This window comes from Muscardinus avellanarius, assembly GCF_963383645.1.
Source record: "Muscardinus avellanarius genome assembly, chromosome: 8".
NCBI classification, from domain to species: Eukaryota; Metazoa; Chordata; class Mammalia; order Rodentia; family Gliridae; genus Muscardinus; species Muscardinus avellanarius.
Window position 1 is genome coordinate 66884517 of NC_137794.1, and position 12599 is coordinate 66897115.

The window sequence follows — 12599 nt, forward strand, 5'->3', positions numbered from 1 at the left end:
AAACTGAATTTTATTCTTTTATATTGAATATAGCATGTAAAAATCAAGAAAGACCAAAAAGAAAATATCTATAATTCAACCCATTATTCAAGTTGTTAGAAAACAACTGTAAAACTGTAGGTCAGTGTCATGGAATGATTGGATTTCATAGTAGTTTACTTTTGAAGACAGAAACAAACTCAATTAAGAATTATTTTCTTAATTGTTTAATCTTGTGATCCAAAAATACAATCTATTTATATTACCCTTTACTTTGTAAATAATAGAGCTTTCAAAATGAAACCAAAATTATAAATAACAAATTCTCTAAAACATGTATTTTTGGGGGGTCTGGGGATGGAACCCAGGGGCATCTGACCTCCAAGCTAAACCCCCTGTCCTATTTTTTATTCTTTATTTTGAAACCAGGTCTCACTCAGTTGCAGAGGGTCTCACTAAGTAGCTGAGGCTGTCCGCAAACCTCAATCCTCTGGTCTCAGCCTCCCGAATGATGAGATTACAAGCGTGCGCCACCATGCCAGGCTTAAAATATGTATTTTAATTAAAAAAAAAAAAGTGGTAACATTTCTTCTCCTTCAAAGACTTTACAAGTCTAGGACATAATTTTCTCCAAATATCTTTGTGATTACCTATTTATCGATGTACTGGCCTAACATCTGGTTACTATCTGAAATAACATATTTTATGTACTTTGCCTCATCTCCAATTATAGTTTAATTCACATTTAAAAGTTTTTATGGTAGACCATTCTGCTTCTTTTTCTGAGATGCAGCATTATGAAACAAAACTATCTTTTTTTTTTTTTTTTTTTTTTTGGTGGTACTGGGGTTCCTGGAAAACCATCTACCTCCGGCCTATACTCTCAGACACCTATTTTTTATATTTTTTAAATTTGGAAGCCAGCGCGGCTGGCTTCGAACCTGCGCGATCCTCCTGTCTCTGCCTCCCAAGCAAAGGGATTACAAGTGTGCACCACCACGCCCGGCAAGACTATCATTTTTTGATCAGAACCTTTAACCATATCATTTGAAAATCGACTGAGATTAGAAATTTAATTACCTGACCTCCTGGCACAGAGCTGCTGTCAGCCCTACTGCCACTTCCTCACCAGGTGCTGAATGGAAGGAGTCAGAGATCCAGGCCCAGCTGGGAAAGGTCAGATCTGTCTACAAACATCCTTCCAGCTTGTCCAGACCCCTGATGACAAGAGAGATGATGGAAGCGTGTCATGGAGATTTCTTGGGACATCAAGGTCACATATGTGAGACAGACCAAAAAACACCTGCGACAGCATTAGTCTGCCCATTCAATATTAAATAGGCAACTCTAATTTATCCTCATTTCAGTTTGTAATGTAAAATAATGGATATACATATTTTTAAAATGATGCTATTATTGAAAAATACAGATATGTGTTTTACTCTCATAGTAAACACACTGACTCACCGTGTAGAGGTTAAGAAAACCAGGAGTAAGGATATTTTCTAGATTAAAACTTGAGATTAGAAGAAAAAAGTTGGAAACAAATCCAACATACTAATTATGATTACATAACAACTATGAAGAAAAAAATGCCCTTGTTTTTTACATTTTTAAATTTATTTTTTCCTAAATACTTTTCACCTGAGATGTATTTTGTAAAAAAGTAAACCAAGGCGTGTAATGTTTCTTTTTTAAGCTTAAGAAAACAACAATTCTTGAATCAGGCAGTTCCAAACTAGAAATGGTTTGGGAGAGCCACCAGGGATCACAGAAAAGATTTTAGGAAATAAACACAGAAGCAAAGCAAAGCAAATATTTGATTGGCTACAGTTATATAGTTGCTTTATTAGGCCCATCCTTTTGGAAAATAGTGTAATATATAATCATGTTTGTTGGGTACTCCTGATTGGTTCAGATTAACTTCTCTTACTAAAAGCAAGACATGTAGGCCCGGTGTGGTGGCACACGCTAGTAATCCCTGCGCTTGGGAGGTGGAGACAGGGGGATCGCTCAGGTTCCAAGCCAGCCTCACTGGCTTAAGAGACCCTGTTTCCAGTTTTTTTTTTTTTTTAAAGTATAAAATAGGTCTGGGAGTATAGCCCGGAGGTAGAAGGGTTTCCAGGAACCCCAGTACCACCACCAAAAAAAAAAAAAAAAAAAAAAGCAAGACATGTACAAGAAATAGTTCAAATTAAGAATTACTTATAATTGCAAATCAAGCAAGGTTGAGCTAACTTATGAAGCCCAACTGGTGTTATCTGCCCAGGGATTTGTCAGCTTATTATTTTAGTTTATTGTAATAAAAGAAAAATGCATGCATAGACATAAACTTGTTTGCACATAAATATACTTAATGTAAAGAGTATATGTATGTATTCATACATTTAATTTCTTAATGGAGAAGCGGCCATTTGGTGTTTGACATTTTCTTTTAGATGAAGAGTTTCAGTCTTCGTTTCTATCTGGCAAGAGTTCCCTACTGTGTGCCGCTTGTTGAAGGACAACAGTCTTCCTCCCACTGCCAACACCAGTAGGGTGAGAACAGCTCTTATTCTTCCCCTGAAAGGTAGTTCACGTGCATTTGACTTTGCATGCGCTCAATGGGTTCCCCAAGTCAGGTCCTGTCTCTCCAATGAATGTCACAAAGAAAGAGGAGCAAAAAGAATGATTTTAAAGTTGCAGTAGAAAACATATTCTAGAGTGTCAAAAGACCTGGTCTGACTGTTTTTGTTAAAACATAGCTTCTGTGCTTCTGGCTTTTTGGCTCTTAGAAGCTATCTCAGTGCCAAGCCTGGCTCCTAGTCCTGCATTGATTCTGTGACCCTACATAACCTTCTAATCATTCATAATTTTGCTTAAGCAGGTCAGAGTGGGTTTTCATTTTTTATTGCAATTTCACTATGAATGATGCAAATGACTAGGATAGTTTCAATCTCAGTTTTGCTATTTAAAATCTTCTCTCTTCAAAATTAAAAATTTAAGACTATGAAATTGCCATTTTTATGTAAAAGGAACTACAGCATTGGATAACAATAATTTCTGTACTTCAAGATAAGTTCTCCTCACATAATAAAAATAAAATAAGATGAAGTCTGTTGTTTGGAAATTAGAATACATGACTCTATTTGGAACTTTAAAGCATTTATAATATTGTTTTAAAAGAGTTTATTGTAAATGCTCTCATTAAAATAGAAAACAAAAATATAAATATTAACATATTTTAAGTTATATAAAGAAAAGTTTACATACTATGTAGCTGATATTTTCATCTACAGTTTCGGTCCAACTTATCCTCGAAGTCATGCAGCATACCCAGACTGAAATATGGGGTGTTCTATTAGAGATAATTAATAAAACCATTGAAAGTTATACTAATTCTGATAAAATAGATGAACCTATACAAGTGTTAGGAATAATTACTGTATTTTAAGTTATCATGAAATAGAAAAAGTATTTGTCAGACTATTTTAGAAATAGTACTTAACTTTTGTATTTTGGGAAAATTCAGCTTATAGTAGGAGTTTTAAAATTGCTTTAGTAGATAAAATTGAGAAAGGTAAAATAAGGTAAAGTCATCCTAGCCAAAGTTCCGGGCAAAAATTCAAGAAAAAGAGATTTTTTTTTTACATGTTATTAAACAACCCTAACTCATGAACCTTTTTACAGTTAAAGGTATAAACACCTACATGCATTCAGAGATAGCTTTTTAACATTCATAGATAGATAGGTTCAATTGTAAAAAAAGATGATCAAACCCAACATGTTAATAAAAAAGCAAAAATATTAACTAACATTCTATAAATTCCAGAACTATTATGAGATATCTTTATTGATAGTTATTTTGTTGAAAAAAGAAGTATTAGTCCCATCTTCTTTTCCTGAAAGATATTTCTTGGGTAAGCATCCTTAATAGTTAGGATCTGAAATGATTATACCACCTCTGGAAAAAAGTCTAAAGGAAATATTCCAGAATAGGTTTTATATATATGTAGAGAGTTGGTATCAGAAATTTGTGATGATAATGCATTCTCCTTTTGATTTTGAAAGCTTAAAAGAGAAGAAAATGGATGCACTATATACTATGTAAACTTTGAATTCTGAAATTCTGCAGAGTGGTCTTTGCTGATAAAAAGTACAGGCAACATAAAAGCAAAATGGAAGATACTAATGGGTAACCAACCATAAATAACTGCAATTTTATCTTCCATGATGGGTTAAAGTCGTTTCTTACAGACACCATAAATTTTCAAACTCTCCAAAAATGTTTAAAAATAGCTGAAAATTATGCATAGGAAACATCAAGAGTTTTAAAAAGAAACCAGAAGAAACATTCAGTATCCCGGGTCCAATGGCCAGCACTTTTCAAGAATACATCATCTCCCCTGCTTACACACCTACACACTTTCTAGCTGCAAGGTGTTTAGTGCTTCAAAGGATTCTAATCTTTTCTATTTGCTTTTCTCAAAACACCATAATTAAACCCAACAATCTGTACCAGCACTCAAACAGATGATTTTTAATGAAGATAATTATACAACAGGACCGTTCATTTTCCCTTTGAAATTAGGACATTAAATTTCAAATTTACAATTACTTTTAGTCAATAATTCTATACTTTCAAGCAAAGTCATTTTGCTACCCTTTGCTATGCTTATTTCACTTATTTTCCTTACTTACTCTTGAAGGTAGATAATAGGTTGAGATTATAGACTCTGTGCTAGCTAAGATGGAAAGTCAATGAGTCTCTTTTATTTATCAGAAGGATGATTGACTTAAACTTGTTTTGTAGTATTTACTAAAGCAATTCCACTTTGAGGCATATTCCCCAAGAATACACATATACATACACACACATAACCATATGTGCATACACACAAGCACACACACACATACACATATACATACACACATAACCACATCTGTGTACACACAAACACACACACACACACACACACACACACACACACACACACACATATATACACAGTAACAATACCTGCAAGATCAAAGCATAGTCATTTTATTTATAATGGCCAGACTGGAAAGCAATCCAAATGTCCATCAATAACAAAATAAAAAATATGTCATATATTTATATAATGACATTCCACAGAGCAAAGAAAAAAGAACAATGGGTGATGCATGCACAAACGTGGATGGGAGCCAGATGTAGAAGAGTACGGACCAGATGACTTCATTTGTGCACAGTTCCAAGATCAAGGAGAAACTTATTGACTGTAATAGAAGTCAATGTAGTGACAGAAGTCTGAGTGAGTGTGTATTGATTGAGAAGGAGGCACATGAAAACCCGGCATTCAGGGTGGTAAAATTTCTCTACTTCTTGATCTGGATGGTGGTTATATGGGCATGTACATGTGTGAAAATGTATTGAGTTGTACACTTAGATTTGTGCATTTTCTAATTTGCTTTATGTATTTTTAAAAACCTTTTCTTTTAAAAGATGTAAAGATGCATAGGACATTGCAAAAAAACTTAAGGGGCAATCCTATGAGCCCTTCCCACAACCTCCCCTGAATTTGACATCTTACACACATATGTTAAAATAGCAAAACCAAAATATGATATCAGTCAAATTCATAGAGCTGATTAGGATTTCATAGGTTACAGATGCACCCTTTTGTATACATAGCTCTATGCAATTTTATCGGATTAGTAGCTTTATGTAATCACCATTGCAACAAGATACTCAGCTGTTATATTCATCACTAGATTCCCTTGATAGGCACATACCCTTCTCCCCTCCCTAATCTCTGGCAAATACTCATATGTTCCATGTCTCTTTACATTATTTCACAAATATCACATAATGGAGCCATGCAGCATATGTTCTTTTGAGACTTTTTCACTCTTAATTCCTTGAGGTTCATCTAAGTTATGATGGGTATTAATAGTCTGTTATTTTTATTAATAAATAATACTTCATATTATGGATATACCACATTTTGTTTAATCAGATTATGGTTATTATTAATAAAGTTGCTGTAAAATTCTTATCTATAGCCCTACAAAAATATATATTTATATCTCTGGGATAAATGCCCAAAGTACAAATTTTAAGTTGTATATGTCCACTTTTTGTTTCAAACTTGAAGTTTAAAATACAGTATACTCTTAATGTGCACATTTCTACTAGCCAAAAATACCAAAGATTTTATATGTTTGTTTTCTATTTGTGTGTCTTTTTTGTAAAACTTCACATATTATTTTATCAACACAAATAAAAATGCCCTTAAAAAAAGATTTCAGGTTCTGAAATGAGACTCTTTAATGTTAATCTCAGTTTTGCAACTTATCAACTATCTCCCCTTAGGGAAATTTCTTCAGTTCTAAGTGAGCTCACCTCAAACAGAATTATAAGACACTAATATAAATCTTAACAACAACTTTACAATGTAGTTTTAGGTTCTAACTTACTTCAAGGTAAGTTCTATTATACTAGACAGAGTGAATAAGATCTATTACCTAAATCTCCACAACAACCTTACAGAGTGTTTTTACATTTTATAAAATTAATTCATAGAGTGGTCAAATAAATTGCCCAAGATTAGAAAGGTGTCTGAAGCCAAGATGAGGACTTGAATCTATGCTATCTATCCCAAAGTTGTGGTCTTGACTATGAATTCATATAGACTCCTCTTTCTACTACCAATCTACCCATCTGCATCTGGATTCGTTTCTCCCTTTCACATTAAAGAAAATGTATGTTCATTCATCTAAGCTCAGCCTCTACATTTGCTTGCATCCAATTCTTGTTATTTGTTCAAAGATTTTACTTCTGAACTTATCCCTTTTCTCTGCTGCACCTTCAATTTCTCTTTTGCATGTGCATTGCTATTGTTATAGCAGTATGCCTTAATATTAAATCTCCTCTAAGTTTCTGGTGGCCTCATATTTCTCAGTAGTTGCTAGACATTTCTTCACTGCACAGCAAAATTCTTTAAATGAGGCACTCATTCTTTGGGAATCCACTACTTCATCTACCATTATTTTATTTATTTATTTATTTATTTATTTATTTATTTATTTATTTATTTATCTGGTGGTACTGGGGTTCCTGGAAGCCCTTCTACCTTCGGGCTACACTCCCAGACCTATTTTATTTTTGGAAACAGGGTCTCTTAAGCCAGCGCGGCTGGCTTCGAACCTGTGCAAACCTCCTGTCTCTGCCTCCCTAGCACGGGGATTACAAGCATGTGCCACCATGCCCAGCTACCATTATTTTTTAAAAGAAATTCAAATAAATTTTATCTCCATGACTTATTAGAAGAAATGTTTTCATATATCAAGTCACAATAACTTTTATTTTTCTCACCATTTAAATTATTGTTCTTTCATAGAACAGTTCCTATTTAGCTTTCTATTTCAAAGTGATTGCTTAATCTTGGCTTAAAGTATTAACTTTACTCTCCTGCCTACTATTTTTCATCTCCTGATTGCCCTTTCTTATCCAACCCCTTCAGGAAAATGACTAATACCTCAGTGTTTGTCTTCTTTTGTTCTGGCCTTGTTCTTCCCTATATAGGTTCATCTAGACTTATGGCTTTTAAATGCATTTATATATTGATGGTTTTTGATTGATAGCTCTAGGTGTGATCCTTTCACTGAACTCCCTACTTGATCTCTGTGCCTAAGTATAGATTTGGCTTCTCAACTTTGACATTATTTGTCAAAACTGATTTCTTGATTGCCATCTACTCAGTGCCGAAAACCTATCCCTCAGTCTTTTCAACTGTAATTAGTAATGTTAAACTCAAAGCTTAGATGTTACTTTTAATTTCCTTTCTTTAATTTCTCTAAGGATTTTGTTCATCATTCTATTTCTATTGTCTATATTTTTCCTGGTATTTAAAATAATCTGTATGCTAAAAATATTGGAAGTGGTAATTGGCAGGATAATTTTTATAAATCTTTGATGTGGTAAGCATATATGCAGGTAAACATCTGAAATAATCATTATTATAAATTACTGCACATATGACAATCTTATGATTGACTAATTTTCTGACATATAAATGAAAATTAAAATACCACCCATTTGTACCGTATAAGAAATTATAGCTATCTGCCTAAAGCTTTAATATTAGATAAGAGTTCAATACAAGAGATTATATTATACACTATATAATAGTTCCATATAGGAGATTACATTATGCACTATATAATAATTCAACACAGGTCTTTTAGATTTACATATTTTCCATTACTTCATTTAAAACTCTAATTATTATCCAAAAAGACAAACTTTTCCCAGAAATTATTTTATTTGCTCATACTAGTAAGACAGATACAAACTTTAAGCTAACTGTAATAGCTTATTTATATATATTTTACATAATAATTAAGTTTAAAAATGTAGTATTCTTTACATGCTAGTTATTGAACCCAAGGCTTTGTGCTCCACGGTGAGCGCTCTCCCACAGAGTGACATACCTAGTCCTGTACTATCATTTTTAAACTTAAAAAAGTATATTATTTATATATAGTCTAGAATCATTTTGGGGGAAGCTGATTATGGTTAGAGTACACAAGAGTTACAAGACATTTGGAAAATATTAGTTTTTAACAGCATCAGACTATCAAGTTATGTGCAACTCTATCTTTGAAATTATATCATTAAAGTTAATGTGATTCATGCCTCATTAAAAGAAATTATAAAATTCAGGCTTTCTATTTATACCAAGTTATTGAATACTCAATTCCTATTATCTAAAGTATCTTGAACTTTTTGAGTTTTAGGGAAAATCATAAAAACATTTATGGCAAAATTAAGTTTTTCTAAAATTTATTTTGTTATAAGAAACATGTATACATACCTTGGAGATATTGTGCATTTGAATCCAGATCACCACAAAAGAGCAAATATCACAGTAGGGCAAGTTGCAGGATTATTTTTGTTTCAAATGCAAATAAAACTTAGGTTTACACTATGTTGTTGTGCAATAGCATTATGTGTAAAGAAAATGATGGACATCATTATTAAGCTTTCCCTGAGCCTTCAGAAACTCATTATCTTTTTGCTGGTGGAAGTCTTGCCTCAATGTTGCTGGCTACTGACTAAAAGCGTAGTAGCTGCTGAAGGCTAGAGTAGCTATAAAAATCTTTTGAAAATAAGACACCAATATATTTGCAGATGACATGATCCTTTATCTAGAAAATCGAAATAACTCAACCAAAAGACTACTGGAGATAATTAACCAATTCAGCAGAGTTTCAGAATATAAAATCAATCTAAAGGAATCAGTTGTTTTTCTATATTCCAACACTGAATCCACAATGAAAAAAATAAAGAAAACAATTCCATTCACTATAACCTCAAAACCAATAAAATACCTAGGAATAAACCTAACCAAAGATGTAAAAGACCTCTACAATGAAAAACTATAAAACATTGAAGAAATAAATTTAAGAAGACCTTGGAAGATGGAAAGATCTCCCTTGCTCATGGATAGGCAGAATACATATAATTAAAATGGCCATTCTTCCAAAAGTGATCTACAGATTTAATGCCATTCCTATCAAAATACCAATGATTTTCTTCATAGATCTAGAAAAATCAGTCATAAATTTTATATGAAGAAAGAAAAGACCCAGAATAGCCAAAGCAATCCTCAGCAATAAGAACCATGCATGAGGCATCACAATTCCAGACTTCATATTATACTATAAAACAGTAGCATTAAAAAAAAGCATGGTATTGGCACAACAACAGGTGTACTGACCAATGGAACAGAATAGAAGATATAGAAACAAACCCGCACACCTATACAACTGATATTTGACAAAGGGGCCAAACTTGTATGCTGGAGAAAACACAGCCTTTTCAACAAATTGTGCAGGGAGAACTGGCTATACATTTGTAGAAAGATGAATTAAATTCTTACCTCTCACCATGCACAGAAATCAACTCGATATGGATCAAAGAAATTAGACCTGAGACTGTGAAGTTATTAGAGGAGGGCATAGGCTCAACACTCCAACATATAGGCACAGGCAGTAACTTTCTCAGCAAGACCTCCAAATTGCAGGAAATTAAAGCAAGAATTAACAAGTAGGATGGCATCAAATTAAAAAGTGTCTTCTTATCAAAGGAAACCATCAAGAACCTAAAGAGGAAGCCCACATAATGGGAGAAGATCTTTACTAGTCACCACTCTGATAGAGGGCTAATATCCAGAATATACAAAGAGCTCAAAAGATTCTACCCTAGCAAAATAAATGACCCAGTCAAGAAATGGGCAACTGAATTGAATAGACACTTTACAAAAGAAGAGATACAAATGTCCAATAGATATATGAAAAGATGCTCAACATCATTGGCCATCAGGGAGATGCAAATCAAAACTACACTGATATTCCATCTAACCCCAGTCAGAGTGGCAAGCATAAAGAAATCAACAACAAATGCTGGTGAGGATGTGGGGAAAAAGAAACTCTTTTACACTGTTGGTGGGAGTGCAAAGTAGTTCAGCCACTATGGAGATCAGTGTGGAGATTCCTTAGAAAACTGAAAATGGATCCACCATATGATCCAGCTATACCACTCCTGGGCATCTTTCCAAGGGGGTTGAAATCAGAGAACTACAGTAACATATGCATACCCATGTTCATAGCAGCACAATTCATAATAGCCAAAATATGGAACCAAACTAGGTCTCCAACAGATGAATGGATTGCAAAATTATGGGAAATATACACAATGAAATTCTACTCACTAATAAAGAAGAAGAAAATCATGTCATTTGCAAGAAGATGGAAAGACCAGGAGAACATTATGCTCAGTGAGATCTGCCAAAGAACTAAAAGAGAAGAGACATATGTTTTCTCTAATAAGCCCAAACTAGGGAGGATTGAGGATACCAGAAAGACTACAGATAATTCAGGGGAAACCTCAGCAAAGCAAGAATGGAAGGGTAGGCTATGAAGAAGGCTGAGGTTGATTAATAGAGGAGCTACATTTGAATATGTGTATACGTATGAATGCAGCACGGTCAACCTGGACACTCATTGCTGGAAGGGAGGAAGGGGAAGCAGGGAAGGGAAAGTGGGGAGGGAGAGGGCACCAAGCACAGTCTGAATGTTTGCCATTTTCAATATGATACACATAAGAATAAAAAAAATTTAAATGACAACGATACAGTTCATCATGTTCTATGACTCTTCTTTTTACAAAAGAATTCATTATGGCACGCAACACTGTTGGATAGCATTTTACCCACAGTGGGAATTCTTTCAAAACTGGAGGTAATCATTCAAACCCTGCTGCTGCTTTGTCAACTGAACTCAATTTCTAAGTTCTTATTGTCATCCCATCTTTAACAGGAGTAAGTTCCATCCAAAGATGCCACTTTTTTTTTTTTACTTATCCACCCATTAAAGAAGCAACAACTCCTTCCTCATTAGTTTTATGAGGAGATTACAGTAATATAGCCTCAACTTCAGGCTTTAATTTCAGTTCAAGTCCTCTTGTTATTTCCACCACATCCACAGTTACTCTCTTTACTGAAATCTTGAACTTATTAAACTCTTTCATGAGGACTGGAATTAACTGTTTCTAAATTTCAGTTAATGTTGACATCTTTACCTCCTCCCAGGAATTATGAATGTTCTTAATGCCAGGTAGAACTATGAATCTTTTCCAGCAGACTTTCAATTTACTTTACTTAGATCCACCAGAGGAATCATTTTCTGTGGCAGAAAAGGCCTACTTAATATACTTCTTAAATAACAAGATTTCACAGTTAAAATTATTTCCTATTCCTTGTGCTGCATAATGGATGTTTTGTAAGCAAGTATGAAAAAATAAACATTATTTTCATTATATATACCAATCAAAGGTCTTGAATGACTAGGTGCATTGCCAATGAGCACTAATATTTTTGAAAGTATCCAATTTATTAGTAGTAGTTCTCAGCAGTGAATACTTTAAATATCCAGTCAATCATGTTGTCAATAGATGCAGACTTTGTTGTTCCATTTACGGAGCATAGACAGTACAGATTTAGTAGAAACTGAAAGGACCCTAGAATTTTTGGAATGGTAAATGAGTGTTGGCTTTCACTTGCAGACACCAGCTTTATCAACCCCAAACACAAACACATTAGTCTTTTCTTTGAAGCCTAAAGCCAGGTATTGACTTGACTAGAGCTATGAAAGCCCGCCATCTTCTTCCAATATAAGGCTTCATCTACCCTGAGATGTTGGTTAGGGTGGTCACTGTTACCAATTATCTTACCTAGATCTTCTCCATACCTTGCTGTAGATTCTGCTTCTGCACCTGCTGTTTTACCTTACACCTAGATTTTACAAAGGAAATTACTTTCCTTTTGTATCTCAAACCAACCTCTGTTGGCTTCAAGTTTTCCTTCTGTAGCTTTCCTGCCTCTTTTAGCTTCCACAGAGGTGAAGAGTATTGGGGCCTTGCTCTGGATTAGGATTTGGAATCTGGGAGTTAGTTTGACCTCCAGTACAGAGCACTAAAACTCCCTCCTTATTAGCACTAAGGTTATTTGGCTTTCTTGTCATTAGTATTTTCACTGGAAGAACACTTTCCATGCCTTTCAAGAACTTTTTCCTTCATATTCAGAGCTTGCCTGCCT